The sequence below is a fragment of the Oryctolagus cuniculus genome, chromosome 6, assembly GCF_964237555.1.
Source record: "Oryctolagus cuniculus chromosome 6, mOryCun1.1, whole genome shotgun sequence".
In the NCBI taxonomy this organism is placed as follows: Eukaryota; Metazoa; Chordata; class Mammalia; order Lagomorpha; family Leporidae; genus Oryctolagus; species Oryctolagus cuniculus.
This window is the reverse complement of record NC_091437.1, coordinates 139,202,217-139,219,616: the sequence shown is the minus strand read 5'-3', so window position 1 is coordinate 139,219,616 and position 17,400 is coordinate 139,202,217. Positions and strand designations below refer to the sequence as shown.

Genomic DNA, 17,400 nt, shown 5'->3' with positions numbered 1-17,400 from the left:
CACTCAGATATGTCCCTGAAAGCCAGTAGAGGGGAGAAATATTCTAAAATGGGGAGAGCTTTGACATGACAAATTCAAGCCAATCCACTTGTCTTCAGCAACCCCACTGCTCTTATTAATGAAGTAGCAATAGAGCTGTGAACACTCGGCTGCATTGGATAATCTGGGTTCGGATACCTTTGCATACCCAACATAATTCAGTGTTGTGTATCCGTTAGGGAATTACTTCCAGAAGAGACAAATGAATGACCTGAAGACAACTGAATTACACTGGACTCCTTGTATCAGGCAGTTTCATTTTGACAGGACCTGATACATTTCCCTTTCTTCTTACAGGACTTCAACCAATATCACTATATAAAGATTTATATAGTGATCCACTTGACATAAGATCATTCACAGCATCATAACGAATCTAGAAGAGGATGCACATCAGCACACATATCATGATATCCATTTATTCTGTCATATAATACACACCCTGCAACCACTTTTCTTGATAGGAAAATGGAACAGACTTTTAAGATTAAACACTTCCAGTTGGAGATGGTACTTCTCCAAAATGGGTACCAATTCTTCTGGGCACATATAACTCTAAATAATGTATATACTTTGCATATGTGTGTATAAAATTTGTAGAATACATAGGTCAGAGAAACCGGGATGACAAAATGGCCTAATTCATCATGTATCACTTGGAGTGAGGGTTTGCAATATGGAACTCCTGGGTATTGCAGGTAGAATTCTACCAGATTAAGAGGAAAATAAGCTCACAGTTGCCATATAAAACATTGTACTTTATGTATTAAGAGACCAGAAGAGATGTTATCATCCTGACTAGATTTTCAGAGGGAAGCAGGCCTGCTCATTTACACAATAAGACAGGAAAGAATACATTTGTTGTTTATATAATCTAGATAATTCATTGGAATATTTCCTATTACTCCCTTCTTAGTGACAACCTAAGAAGTGTATGATGAGTAGACCCATCAAAGCAAGCAGAGAGGTCAGCTTAGAGTGTAAACAATCCAGTTCAGGCAGAAAAACAATAAACTTAGTAATATGAATAATTACATACCTGAGACCAGCTATGGTGTCATGAGCAGTAACTCAATTTTTATCTATCCTCTTATAAGTTTTCTCAAAACTGGATATGCAAAGTATGTGAATTCAATTTACAAAAAGGGCCACGTACCTAGAAGCTGAAAACTTATAGTCAAGATCTGCTGACAATATTGTTCTGTAAAAACAGACCTAAAGGGACCAAGTTCCCAGCTTGTCATCAGGGAGAATCCTACACCCAATAACTGGACTAGGATCAGTCCAAAAGACTGACTCCCCTGTATCTATAAAGTATATCTTTGGATCATCTTTCAGAAATAGCCAATGATCACATTGTGACTTCTATTGCAACTGCTCCTTTTTCCTCAGTCACGCTTTCACCAGCCTTTTAGGTAAATTGTTTGCATTGTATATCTCCATCCCAGATTCATTTGTATATATTATTAGACTTGTGACAGGTCAAAAGAATAATCTCCAATTCAGGGCTATAAGTAATGATGCTGGTATTTTTATGCCAATTTCCTTTTTTTTTTTTGGACAGGCAGATTTAGACAGTGAGAGAGAGAGAGAGACAGAGAGACAGAGAAAGGTCTTCCTTTTCCGTTAGTTCACCCCCTCAAATGGCTGCTACTGCCAGCGCACTGCGCCGATCCAAAGCCAGGAGCCAGGTGCTTCCTCCTAGTCTCCCATGTGGGTACAAGGCCCAAGCACTTGGGCCATCCTCCACTGCCTTCCCAGGCCACAGCAGAGAGCTGGACTGGAAGAGGAGCAACCGGGACAGAATCCGGCACCCCAACCAGGACTAGAACTTGGGGTGCTGGCGCCACAGGTGGAGGATTAGCCAGGGGGGCCACGGTGCTGGTGCCAATTTCTTGACTCCCGTGTTTGACTTGATTTCTTGACTCCTGTGTTTGACTTGATTTCTAAACTCAAAAGGGAAAAATGTGTGAATAATCATAAATTCTTATCTCAAAGACCCCACTATTCAACAACTTAAAGTCATACATAACCAATCATATTTGAACAACTGCATTTCCTAATGATCTCTAACAAAAGGCCTAAAGATGCAGTTCCAAAGACAAGCTGACCAGGCCTGAATCTTGATCTGCTGGTGGGGAGACATGAGCTCCTTATTTCCTGGATGGTCACATAAGTATCTATATTCGGCCTTTTTCATGGTTTGACAGAAAGGTTGCTCTGCAAAATTGAATAACTTCTTTGAAATAAAAAAAGTATCTACTGATATTAGCAGAGTCATATGTGTGCATATATATAATTTTAGATAAGTTGTATGTATATATAATTTTAGTAAATTATAACAAAGCTGTTTCCCTAGCTAGAACTCTCCTCACATCACATTAACCAACCAATGCATTACATCTTGCACTCACATTTCCCTTATGAAGATAGACTCCATTTTAGGGTAGGGATACTTCTGGACCCTTAGTGTTGGACCTGGCATGTTCCTCTACCAGGTGAGGACAAACCCAGCAAATATGGGCTTGTGAGACATGCAAACTCTTCATTTATGAGCTTTCCTTAATCCAAAGTTCTGCTTTTATTATTAAATGCATGTGCTCATGTGTTCATCTCTACTTCACTGCACCCACAAGCTTTGTGAGACTACAAAAATTTTAGCTTTTTCCATTTCTTCTTTAATAGGATAATAATAACAATCTCATGGGGTTGGTGTGAAGATAAATACATACTTACAGGGTACCTTAATTGCACTCATTATAATATAAATGCTTAAAATGGTAGGTACTCTAGGACTGGCATTGTGGTGTAGCAAGCCAAGCTTCCGCTTACTGCACTGGCATCCAATATGGGCACCTGTTTGAGTCCTGGCTGCCTCTTTTTTTTTTAAGATTTATTTATTTTATTTAAAAGGCAGAGTTACAGAGAGAGAGAGGCAGAGGCAGAGAGATAGAGAGGTGTTCTATCCACTGGTCCATTCCCTAAATGGCCACAATGGCCAGAGCTAGGCTGATCTTGGACCATTTTCCACTGTTTCCCAGGGCACAAGCAGAGAGCTGGATTAGAAGAGGAGCTGCTGGGACAAAAACAGGAGCCTATAAGGAATGCTGGCACTGCAGGTGGTAGCTTTATCGACTAAGCCACAGCACTAGCCCCCCTGCTGCCTCACTTTCAATGTAGCACCCTGCTAGTGCTTCTTGGAAAGCAGTGGACTATGGCCCAATTCCTTGGGCCCATATACCCACATGAGAGTCAGGATGGAGTTCAAGGCTCCTGGTTTCTGCCTGACCCAGCCAAGCTTTGCAGCGATTTGGGAGTGAACCAGCAGACAGATCTCTTTCTCTGTCTCTTCCTCTCCATCAGTCACTCTGCCTTTCAAAGAAATAAATCTTTAAAACAATCGTGTTCTCATGAACCTCTGTCTACGCACACCAGGAGAAACAGCACCATTGTCAATTTTTGCTTGAATTCTAAAGCTTTTGTTCTTAGCATTTACCTCCAGGTTTCCAATCATTTACCTTCATGATTGTGTCAAAGTTATTTGCCTGATTGCTACCAAACTGTACACTTCCTAAAGACAAGGACAACCGTATCCCTACCACCCAGTAGATTGTCTACAACTTAAGTTTTCTAAAGATGTTGAATAGATAATCATCAATGGATGAATGGGGGAAAAAAAGAAAGTCTATCAAAAATTATAAAGAAGTATGATTTAACAGATGAGAACCATTTAACTAATTCTAAATAAAAATTAGAAATTTGCTGTGTTGGAATATTATCACAATTCTATATAGCATCTTTTCTTAGCACAACCCATTCATTCCATTCAGCAAATATTTATTCAGTGCTAAATATGTACCAAGCCCTGCATGGGTATTGAGAAAATACAAGAAAAGAGAATAAATAAGATTCATACTTTCATATCATGAAAACTTTTAGAAAGTTCAGAAAACAAAACCTGAGAAAAATTTATAAAACCTGTTAAGTGCTCTACCAATGATAAAATAGTAATATTCTGAAACATGACTGAGAAACAGTTTTTATCTGAAAATATAAGGAAGAGATTTCAGAGCAGGTAAATTTCAGAGTGAATCTTAAAAGGCATTATAGACTGTGGTAGGGCCATCTTCTAGAACAATCCTTCAGTTATTCTGCTCAGTTGGTATTCACCATCAGTGTAATTACCCCTCTCCTGAGTATCAGTTACTGGCTTTTAGACAATAAACAAAAATAATTGTATGTCATTTCTGTAATTGGATAACAAAGACTGAGACTTCCAGTTTTCCAGAAAATTTTATTGCTTTTTTCATTTTTATGCTTTGATAAAGCAAACATGATGAAAAGGCCCATATGGTAAGAAACTGAGGGAAGCTTGGGCCAACAACCATTAAGGAACTGAGCTGCTTGATTCAACAAAGCAACAAGGTACTGACTGAATCATGCTAACAGCAATGTGGGCTTGGACACATATCCTTCCCATCAATCCTTTAGACAAGATCCCAGATCTGAAAGGCATCTTGACTGTAGACATGTGGCAGTTCCAGCTCAGGGGCTCAGACTGCCAACCCGCAGAAACTGAATAATCCAATGTGTGTTACCTTATACCATCTAGTTTTGGGGTAAATTTTTAATGAAGAAATAGATGTCTATTACAAAGTACGCCGTTATATATCTAGGAGAAGAAAAACTCTAGACAGGAGCAGACATCTAATCTTAGTGGTTAAAGGGCCTATACTCGACATTGGAGTTTCTGGCTCTGGAAGCTGGCTCCAACTTTCTGTACATTCATACCCTAAGAGGCAACATGGATGGTAATAAGTAACTGGGTTTGTGCCTCCCACATGGAAGACATGGATAGAGTTCCTGGATCCTGACTTTGGCCTAGCCCAATCCTGGTCAATGTGGGCATTTGGAGAGGTAACCAGTGAATGGGAATGTGACCCCTCTCCCCCTGTGACTCTCTCCCTTTTTTCCTGACTCAGTTTTTATAAAAATCTGAACAGAAAAAATAACTACTGAAAACAACCAAAACCAACAAACAAAACAACTTTCATGTTGGTTGTTGTGTGATCTATACAGCAGCCTGTATGGCTAAAGGATGTTGGGTAAATTGAAAGGTAGTGAAAGACACATTCAAATAGCATAAATAAATAGATAAAATAGTATTCCATATAATATAAGGGTTAGGTTTTACATTTTATGTGATGCAGTGAGATATGTAGTCTACTTTTCCTTCAGCTATTTTATTGAAAAACAGTCTAAGAGAATCAAAATATTAATATTGTTTAAACCTTACTGGGATAGCTTTTAAAACGGAGTTATCTGTATTTTATGTATTAGTAGAGTTTGGAATGTGCGCTAGAGTTTGTAAGCTTACTATTTAATATTGAAATAAATATTTCTGGAGAGCAAGCAGGCTAGGGAGGTAAGTAAAAACCACTGAATCCTTTCGCACAATATCTAGTCCTGAAATGCAATTTATATTTTATTACAATTTAAATTTTATTAGATACATAGTTCATTTGCCTGAACATAGGTATCCAAATATTATTCAAAAGGCTTAATTAAAAATTACTATTGCCTTCAACAAATAAATACAGAAGAATTTTTTGTCATCAACATCAATATAAAACATTTTGATAATACATTAAGTTGAAAACTACAAGTAATAAGCATTATTCAGTGCTAAACTGATTTAAAAATGCATGCCAGAGAAAGACAGTTTTTTCTTTGGATTGAAAATGCTTAAACATGAGCAAAATATTATTTTTAAATCATTTAATTAGAATGTTACTTTGCTAGATGATTTTCTTTTATTTGCCTCATAAGTGACCTGACATAATATACATAGAACAATTATGCAGGTGTCTAAATGTAGCAAGGGCTTGGTATCCTAGGTAACATTGCAGGAATATGAAAATTCACCTTCCAAGTAGAAAACTAATCTAGTCAATGTCCAATTTATGCTTAAGGTTAAAAAGTAACGAAGTAATCTCTATTTTACAAAAACAAAATCCTTGTGAGATCCCTTAGTTTCTTCAAATGTCATTGATGGATTAGCTTTTGCAAAGTAATTACTAAAGCTGACCATTATTTTATATTTAGAATGTGAGGATTAAAGTGAGATCAAGTAGGTACAGGAGGAAAATGATTACAATTAGGCAGTGATGCTTACATTTATTTTAATTAACTCCTCTTTAGACTTTCTATCCTTGAGAGCTTTCCAAGTAAATTTCATGAGTGAGTTTCTTATTTAACTCCTGACTACATCCATCTCTATTTCCTCTCCACTTTGATCCACTCATCCTCCTTCAGATATTTAATTGTCATCTTCTACCAAAAGAAATATTGAACATATGTTCCTTTTAAGATTCATTTCTGATGATGAGGATAATGCCCTCATGAGTAAAATGAGAGCAGTCCATTACATTTCCTGAAACTCTGCCACATATATTTCATGAAAACGTTAAGACCTTGTTGTGTCTAATGAAGCAACATTTTGAATTTACCATAGCCTTAACAAAATGTAGGCTATCATCTCCACTAATTAAAGATAAGATTACGTATCTTACTGAAGTCCTATGAAAGAAAGAAAGGAAGAGGGCACGAGGCTTACATGAGCAGCAATATGGTCTGGTTGGGCTCTATGCTAGCTCTTTTTATATATAACTCTTATATAAAAGGAACAAATTTCATGTATTACATGTACACAATTTTAGGAGCTTAATGATACTTCCCACTATTCTTACTCCTTCCCTCCATCGCTCCCACATTTCCTACTCCTTTTTTTTTTCTTTTAATGTTTATAATAATATTCTTTCAATTTACTTTATAATCTACTAAATGCAGAATTCAACAAGTAGAACAACTGTTCCTCAAGAGTATAGACAAGGGCTATAAACAATAATCAAATCTCAAAATGTCAATTTTGCTCATATACGTTACATTTTTTGTACTCTGTATATTAGTTACCACAATTCAGGGAAAACATATCAATGTCTATATTTGAGGTGATAGAAAAGAACCAAGTTGGCCCTAAAACATTATTTTCCAAAATAAATCAGAATCTAGTCAGAATTGAATTTCAGCAACATCTGTGCATGTAATGATAGCTTTAAAAATGAATATTGGGAGCCAGCACTGTGGTGTAAGGGGTTAAGCTGCTGTCTGCAACACCAGCATCCCATATAGGTGCTCATTTGAGGCCAGGCTGCTCTACTTGTGATCCCCCTCCTTGCTAATACACTTGAGAAAGAGTGGAGGATGGCCCGAGGTCCTGTTCCCCTGTACCTATGTGGGAGACCTGAATGAAGTTCTTGGCTCCTGGCTCGGCCTGGCCCAGTCCCTGCCTTTGTGGCAATTTGGGGAGTGAAATAGTGGATGGAAGATCTTTGTCTGTGTCTGTCTTTCTCTCTGTATCTCTCCCCACTCCCCTCTCTCTATAGTTCTGCCTTTTAAATAAATACAATGAAATAAATGAATATTGTGTAAGATGTATCATTTTTACTAAGGCATTACAATTTTCTTCTCATAGAATTATTGTCACAGATGAACTGCATATTTTCTTACTATGCTAACTTGATACTCTATGCAATTGGTCGGTTAGGTGCCTGTTTTAGGGAAAAAGACTGAAATCTTAAGCACGAAAGCATAGATATTGTATTGTTTAGAAAAAAATTGGACGGGGATAAGGAAGGTAAGGACACACAATATTTATATATGATAAATTATAAGCACATTAAAAAGCTGACAGACTTTGTAATAGGAGTTCCATATTGAAAATGATAACATAATCCATGTTCTGTATGAATCAGTGTTTTTAAAGCAGTCGTGTCATCAAAATTTTATATTAAATAAATGGATATATTAGACACTAGCATTGCTATAAAATTCCATTTCTATTATTTCTGTCACTGGCATGGAATGGAACAGTCCCAATAGTCTCGGGAGCCCCCTTCAAAGCATATGACTATAAAGATTCTACAGTATCAAAAGTTTCCTTCTTCTTCACTTCCTTCACATTGTAAAAAAAAAAAAAAAAGAAGTGAATATTTTGAAGTTCTCTTCATGTCCTTCAGTTGACATAACTTTATCTAGCAAATTTGTTTGTAGATCTGGCTGGGTGGATCAATTTGGGCTTAGTAATTAAGAAACATGTGATAAATCTGAGCCAATAATTCCATCATCATAGATTTAAACCACTATTTCCCCAGATGGGGAGCTTAGAAAAAAATAGGCAAAAGGTTAAAAAAAAAAAAGTTGGTAAAAAAATGCAAAGTAAACAGAAACAAGACACTGCATAATTTCTTGACCCTATCCCAACCTTATCAACATTAAAATTCTCCTAGAATTCTCAGTAAACTACTGTACCTTCTAATTAATCATTAGAGGAAGGGAATAGATCTTGGGAGATTATTTGATACAGACTCCTATCCCCTAGACAGAGTACCTGTGTTAATACAATTGTTTGGAAGAGGAACAGGATATAATTCTAAGTTTAATACTAATCTTTATTTAAAATTTATAGAGAAAAGCACAAGCATATTTGTTGATTTTCAAAATTGGCTGAGTTCTACAATATTAAGTATAATTTTCTGGCACTTGACCACTGGATCAGGGAAAAAGTGAGTTTGTAAAGAGTTCACATTCTCCGTATAACCAATTTTTTATTAAGATATCTGTCTTTTCCTTGTTTCTGAAAATAGATAGCTTCTTTTGTGCATTGAAAACCTTTTTTTAAAGTATCTAATAAAATTACATGATTCTCTCAGAAAAAGATACTAAAATTAATTTATATTTATCAAGCACTAAAGTTCACTAAAATCAGAAATGACAACAATATCAGTGTCTAGCTTGGACGATGCTTGGTGCAGTGGATAAGATCCTGCGTGGGCATAGGAGACCAGGAGAAGCACCTGGCTCCTGGCTTCAGATCAGAGAAGTGCGACGGTTGCAGCATGCTGGCTGCAGCGGCCACTGGGGGGATGAACCAACGGAAAAAGGAAGACCTTTCTCTCTGTCTCTCTCTCACTGTCCACTCTGTCTGTCAAAAACAAAAAAAGATCCTGTGTGGGACACTCATATCCCACATTAACATGCTTCGGTTCAAGCTGCTTCCAGTTCCAGCTCCCAGCTACTGCACACCCTTGGAGGCAGCAGGTGATGCCTCACATACTTGAGTCACACACTGTACACATGGCAAACCCAAGTTTCCCAGCTCTTGTCTGCACAAGCTTGGCTGTTATAGGCATATGTTTGTGGGGTTATCTAGTGGGTAGAAGATACATACCCCACCCTCTCTGTTTCAAATGATAAAAATAATTTAATTTAAATAAATGATTTCCATCTGGAGGCACAGAACAGAACAGCCCCAATATTCTCTGGAGTTTCCTTTTTAGTCTTTTTAGAATTATAATTAGAAGTAGAATTATGTATAATTCTCAGAATTCTGGAAAGTACTGACAAGAAGAAAAATGAAGCCACAGAGAGGTTAAGTAATATTTTTAAATCCCCACAGAAATTAAGAAAATCAGGAAATATCAAGGTTATCTAATTGTAAAACTTGTGATCTAACTCATCCCTATCCAAAGAGCTCCAGGGAAGAATACCTCTTTGTGGTCAGAGTTCTCCCCGCTGTGGCTGATTACCCTGACAATTTAATGTAATAGCCATCTGGCAAGAAAATTTCATCCCTAAAATACATTTGGTAAATCTTTTCCTAAGCACGACTTACTTATTGGTTTTAAATGCACCTGGATGCATAAAATATATTGCAGCAAAAATTACTGCGTTGTGAGCACTGGGAAAGTGCAATTTATTCTAATCTAAGCAATAATCCAACTTTCAGAGAACTCAGTATTAAGTTAGGACACATATACTCATAAACCACCAATACAAAGTTAAAATTTTGTCATAGTGGCCAGCGCCGCGGCTCAATAGGCTAATCCTCCACCTAGCGGCGCCGGCACACCGGGTTTTAGTCCCGGTCGGGGTGCCGGGTTCTAGTCCCGGTTGCCCCTCTTCCAGGCCGGCTCTCTGCTGTGGCCCAGGAGTGTAGTGGAGGATGGCCCAAGTGCCACTTTTCATTTTCTATGAATGGGCTATCCACTCTGTAAAAAAAAAAAAAAAAAAAAAAAAAAAAAAAAAAAAAAATTGTCATAGCAAGAGAACTGAATGAAATTAATTTTAATTGATGCTTTACTGAACTCAATCCATATTTGTGGTCATGTAATTTTACCAGTACTTTTTTTTTTTTTGACAGGCAGAGTGGACAGTGAGAGAGAGAGACAGAGAGAAAGGTCTTCCTTTTGCCATTGGTTCACCCTCCAAAGGCCACCATGGCCGGCGCACCACGCTGATCCGAAGGCACGAGCCAGGTGCTTCTCCTGGTCTCCCATGGGGTGCAGGGCCCAAGGACTTGGGCCATCCTTTAAGGTTAGTATCAGTTTCCTCTTTTTACCTATCAGAGGTCAAGTACGTACCTGATGTTATATGAATATTAAAGGAGAAAGTTGAAACTTGGATCACCTATGAGGATTCTAAACATTGAATCACATACCTTTCTATACAATTTAAATTCAAAATGGATCTAGAAGAAATTGTTTCAGCCGAGATTTTTGAGGGCTGAATTGTTGTTTCCATTCTACCAGCAAAAAACAAAACAGAAAACCAAGAAAACAGCATATTAACTGCTTTATGTAATTGCACTGAGATTTCAAACAACTGACCTAAAATCTAGAAAGCAGCAGATGATTAAAGGTAGAAACAGGACTAAGCTACTCAGGTGATTCAGCTCGAAATTTAACAAATTACTAAATCATCAAGTGTGTGCGATGATGAACATGTGAAGCACATGCGAGATGCAGGAATAGCATATATTGATATCCTCTTGGACTTTTCCTTCCAAAACCACAGGAGGCACTAACAAGAAAACAGGGGGAAAATACTCTTCTACAAGGCTTCCTCTGGCAGGGGATCTGAAAGGGCAACAGAAAACCACTGTTGATACCAACCCAGGCACATCAAAGTATCAACTCTAACATGAGGGTGTTGGCAGAAATACCCAAGGAATAGAAAGGAAAACAAGACAATAATTCAGCACCTTAGGGATGCAAAAGAGCACAAGCTGTGTTTACTATGATATCTAGAAAGTTCTAGAGGCACTGCACCTGCTGAATACTGAGACTTAATCAGTACATTTAGAAATGTCCACAACACCCTCCCCTCAAGCTCTGTTATACTAACGAGTACCATGTCAAAATACCAGTGTACATCAACTGGAACAGCTGCAAGCGATTTTTTTCTGATGTTCTCCACAGAAGATACTAAGCCAAGAAAATGGACCCAAGATCAAGAAAAATTTAGGCATTTAAAAAAATTCCCTAGCAAATAGCCCCCTCCTTATATGCAAGTTAACACTACAACATAATATATACTGAAGACTTTGGAAAATACATTTTTAAAATAATTAAACCTCAATATCTAGTAGTCCTATTCAATTTGACTTTCAACAAAAGTAACAGACACATATAATTTTTATTTATTCTAAAAAGCCACACCAGTCATGAGAACTTGCTTCAAATATTACAAAGATTTTAAACACAGACAGAAAATTTCATGTAACTATTTTTGATATATTAAAGGTTCTAATTAAGAAGTTAGGTAACATGAATAATCAGGTACATATATTCAACAGAGAACTATGAAAAAGATAAAACAGAAATTTAAGAAACAAAAAATAAAAGTAGTAAAAAATGTAATCAAGGAAACAATCAAATAGCATGGGTTAATAAAAGTTATCCAAATGGAGGTGCAAAGAAAAAAAGAGGACAAAATGATAAAGGCATTACAGATATAAGCATCTAATCAGGGCAGGATAATATGGGCAAGTAAAGGATGTTAGTAGCATAAGGAAGGCAATAAAAAAGGAATAATTGAAGAATTTTAACTTTACACAATCTGTCACAAACCACAGATACAAGACTTAAGAATTCATGCTATATAATATGTACATACACCCCAAAATAAAAGCCGTAGGTATGTTATATTCAGATTGGTGAAATGCACAAATGAAAAATTTTGAAAACTATAACAGGAAAATCGACACATTCCCTATAGAGAAAAAGATAATGTCATCAAATCATACAAACAAGAAAATGCAGTTACAATTTTTAAAAGTTATTTTCCTCATTTATACCTAGAATAACTATCCACTAAGCATGGAGAATACCAATTTAAAGGCAAATCTTGCTGCATGAAATAAACAGCCCGTTCATGGAAAATGAAAATATGCTTACAAAATAACTTTAATGAATCTTCAAAAAAAAAAAAAAAAAAAACCAGGATGGACAGAGCTACCACTTATAGCTGACTTCCAATTTTGTAGGAAATACAGAAAACAAAGGAACATGTTACAAACCACAATGACACTGGAATCAGCAAAAGATAGAATGGAGAGACCTCCACTGAGTAACCAATCTGGTTTCTTCTAAAATAAAAATTACAAATAAAGAAATGAAAAAGATGGAAGGAAAAGCCAGAAATTTAAAAAGACTTAAAATGTGTAACGCTGTCACAAATAACATGTCAAAATATGCGCAGTTGAGTGTCACTCAGCACATTAATGAATGAAATTTAAAGAAAGAAAACAGACTTTAAAGAAAAATGAAAAAATGCTAGATTATCCACTTTATTAGACAAGTTCAGGAAGAAGAATTATTACATAGACCCAAATCTCATAGTTACAAAAAGAAATGAAAGGCATTGGAAATACAAAAAAAATTAATGTAAATCTATTTACCTTTATTCCACCACAATCATGTTTTAATCATAAAATAGTTGTGATTCTGTTGATATAAAAATGAGTGCATGACAACAATGGCAGCAGGAGATAGGCAAATACTGTTAGGGAGTTCTTATACCCACACAAGACCACAAATGAAGTAGTATAACATCATTCAAAATATACTGAAATTATTTTGAAATGTTCATTAACTCTAAGGAAGACAGCAAAGTTAGAAAAACTAAAAATTGGCCAACAAAGGAGTAAAACAAAATGATAAAATACACAACTGGATGCAAAGAAGTGTTAATAAAATAGAACATATGGAATACAAAACAATTAGCAATGCTAGACTTGAATCTAATAAATGTGAATGGCCTAAACATTAAAGCTGAAGTGAAGAAATAGATAAGAAAAGGTAAATTCAAATGTCCATCCCCCAACAGAAATTAAAAAAAAAAAAAAAAAGACTAGTGGATATTGCCAAAATTAACTTGTTAAAGAACTCTGGGAAACAGGCAATTGCTTATAGCAACCAAATGCAGAGTAAAAATTAAATATTATATGAATGTTTGAGTTGTTTATACTACTCCTTCCCTTTGCATGGTTTGGGCAGAGCCTTGAAGGCAGAAGTGTGTGTTTCCAGTGTGTGATCCAAATAATTTGTTCCAGAAGGAACAGGGAAAGACTTATTTTTAAGTCACTCTAAGTCCTTTCTAAACTGTCTTTCTGCTACCCAAAATACTGATGCAAGGTGCTCGTCTCTATTGTGCCCAACTTAGAGCTCACTCTGGGTGAAAATCAGCTTGCTTTGTGAGGTGAACAAAACCCCATGCTTACTGCGGTACAAGAGTTTCAGTGGTGACATATATGAAGACAGTCCAAAGTGGGGGAAGAAATGCTGAGGAGAGCTTCAATAGAGCACTGAGGAGCTCATACTTGGAAATGCATGAAATACACACTGCCAAGGAAGGATATGGCCACAGAAAACCAAAGATATTGATAAACTTTCTGATCTCTATACTCAGTGCCAGCAAACAGTGAAGGTAAGGCAGAGTTGTAAACATTGCCTAAATGGTAAAGTGCTCCCAGAAGACAGCAATCCGCAAAGTTGGGAGATTTTTTTAATTGGTTTCTGTAATCTGTCCAAAAGATGGATAATATAAAAAAGCAGATGAATAGTCTAAATGAACAGAGTTCAGTGAGCACATACAATAAAAAATACTCTTCATAATTAGAAGGAGAAGCCAGTAAACCAGTTGGTAATAGCATGTTTTGACACTTCATGAGAGTGAGCCATTAAGAGTGGGAAGAGTCAGATTCAGAGTTGCCATAAAAGAACAAATATCTAGTTTTCAACAAAAGGTCACAAAGCACAAATAAACAGGAAACTATGTATACTCTACTGGATGACAAAAAACAAATAAATAAAAACAATAGATTGAAGTCAGCCCTGAGGAAGCCCTGAGAATTTCCCTTGAGCATTCCTTGATTATGTGGGGATGTGTGTGTGGATAATTTGGTATTTTACAGATTTTTGTTTTGCTATTGATTTCCAGTTTAGGTATATTATGGTGTGAGAGCAAACTATGTATTATTACTATTCTTTTGCATTTCTTACAGTACTTTGTGTTCCTAATTATGGTCTATCATAATTCCATTAAAGAATCACTACTGACCCGCAGCCATTAAAGAATATCAGAGAAATACTATGAGCAAATATATTCTTATAAATTGAACATCTTAGATAAAACAGAGCAAGAAACACAAGGAGGAACAGATTTTCTAAAGATATAAAATGGTTTGAGAACACAGAGAAGTGTATTCTTGGAAGATCATGGGTTGAAAAAAGACTGAAAAATAGATGAAAATTTGGAAATTTAAGGAAATTCATAGGTAATGTCAAGACAGTTGAATTTAATTTTGCATTTATTGTGAAAATACTAGATATTATATATCAGGTAAGGGATATGATTAAACATGTGGTCTGAAAATTCACCAACACTAGTTCTCTCAAGACTTTTTACCTAAAGGAATAACAATTTTTTAAAAAAATTTTGATGGGATATAGGTCTTGGAAGACATTAGCAAAGATATTCCAAGATTTAGTGTGTTTAGCTATCAGTTCCACTGTGAGTGCTTCCGACTCTTAGTTCTAGTAATAGCTCTTAAAACAAATACATGACTCTCACCAATGTTCTACTGAGATCTAATTGAAAAACTAACCTAAACTCTGTTCTTCTAACCTCCCAAAAATCTTTCAAAAACATCTTAAATACTTCCTATGATGTGCTTCCTTAAAAATAGTAAGTTCACAACATTTGCCTTGCCAACAAATTAACAAAGTATATCAGTCTTTGAAATCTGCACATGATTATTACCCATGATTCAAAATTTATATTCCATTATTTATTGTAGTACACTCAAATTACAACCAAACAGGACAACTTACACCTACACACATAAAATGTTATTTACATATTTTTCTTACAATCCATAAAATGCTTGCATTTAAACCATGCATTAGGCACTATGCCTATCTTTTTAGAACTGGAAATAAAACGATGGATAGAATATGTTTTCTGCTCTCTGAAGATGTAATCTAGTAAAAAAGAAACTCAAGTGTACCTGCCAGAGAGTGAATCTAACCAGCTTAAGCCAAAAATAGAATTACTGGCAGGATATCAGATTGAACTGAAACTTTAGCACAACACTTAGGAAGCAGGCAGTTGATTAATAACTTATCATGGCTAAATAATACGTCAAGCAATAACTTCAATGTCACTCCTTTCTCTCCTCTCTGAGATCACCACTGTCCAATAATCACAGAATCAGAACCAAAGATTTATTTGGCTAAAGCCACCCTATTACCACTTTTTTACTGCATTATAATCATGCACACCTTGATTCTAAATACCATCATCTGGCCTCTGCTACACCAGGATACTATCAGATGTAGCTCCATGGAAGCACTACCTGCCTTCAATCCCAGCCTACAAAGAATAGCCACCATTAACCTTCATCACATACAAGCGGTTTTTAAAAGTTTGTGAAAAATGGAATTAAAAGATAATGCAAATCCCCCATAATTTTTCTATTCCCCCTTGTACACTGATAGTGCATGGCATACTGCTTTAGTGTCCTCTTGGACCATTAAAGGCATAGTCCAGCTAAAAAAAAAAACCTATAGTCTTGTTTTTTTAAAAAAGATTTTTCTCAGGCTCACTGCTGTAAACTCTACCTTCCTACTCTAAGAGTTCCTGGAATCTTCACAGCGCTTGTGGTAGTGAAGTCTTGCATCCGAGCTTCAGGGATTTCTTCGAGGTTACATTTAGATCAGCTCCAGGTGTACATACAGAATGTTATCCTTTGTCTCACTCTACAGTGCTCCCCGATAAATCCAGCTTTATTTTCCAACCTTGTGTTACTCATTCATGCATCAAACATCCTTAATATCCACTCCTGTGCTTTCCTATATATGCCGTAAATACGTACCTACTACGCCAGTTGTGAAATTTTCGGGGGGAGTCTTCGCTTGTAGCCGAGACTATTTTGTCCTTTCTGGCCCAGACCAACAGTTAAGATATGTATAGCTTTGATTCAAATATGTGGATCATCTTAAGAGAGAAATATAAGGCACACTCACCTCAGCTCATTTCTTTACGTTGTCCTCGGACAAAGGAAGCTCGCCATCAAGCAATAGCGACAATGCTGCTTCTTGATGTTTCCACGGCTCAAGAATATCCACCGGTCGCAGTTGGCAGGTCGCTCTTTCCCAGTGACTCATGCAAGTTCTCAGGTCCTCCTCATTCAACGCCGCATCTCTCTCTGACGTCAGAAAGCCTCCAAAAGCTGAACATTCCGAGTATTTTACAGTTCAACTCCATGATTAAATCCTAGGCTGGCTTTCCTTTGTTGTTATGAAACTCTTCTGGACTTTCTAGCATGGGGTGGTCATAACTTAACAGCAGTGAGCTGAGCCTGATTATCTTTAGCACTAAGGCTTCTGGAACAACTAAAAAAGTCGAGACCTCACTGCAAGCCCTCGAAATACCTTGTGCAGTGGCTTCCAAATGTTAGTGCTATTACGCCTATGTCCCCATCTCGTTCCACCTGATCCTCATTTAACACTTCACAGTGGAGAATCAAACCTGCGGCAGTAAAGCAAACTGGCAATAATCAGGATCTGATTTATCCTCACTAGTGATATCCTTGTTGCCACTGGGACTGAGAGGAAGCCAGCTCCCAATTCTCATCTTGAGGGCCTGTTTCTGTCATTACTTTCAGTACCATAAACGCCCTGTGAGTTTAGCTTCTTTCCTAAAAGCTAATCTGAAGAAAAGCACTTAGAATCACTCCAAGAGTACTTTTTCTGGAGGGTGATGGTAATACAGTGGAAGGGGTAAGGAAAAGAGAGAAGGCAGGGGTTGAGCGCTGATGGGCCCATTACTGCCACCAGCAATGTGTTCCTCAACCAACTGACAGACCATAGAATACTGGAGACTAAGGGAGATTGAAACAGCTAACCAGTTATACCATTTGTTGAGATTCAATACCAGATCTCCCTTCTCTTGCAAATC

At 36.7% G+C, this 17,400-nt stretch overlaps 1 long non-coding RNA gene across 1 annotated transcript in view; it reads right to left on the bottom strand.

The window, feature by feature from the left end:
* Nucleotides 1–17,115, bottom strand: part of LOC127490755 (uncharacterized) — a 303,307-nt gene extending 286,192 nt beyond the window's left edge. The window contains exon 1 of the long non-coding RNA XR_011389509.1: nt 16,467–17,115. This is a non-coding gene — a long non-coding RNA (uncharacterized lncRNA). The remainder of the gene's footprint in view (nt 1–16,466) is intronic.
* Nucleotides 17,116–17,400: the final 285 nt, after the last annotated feature.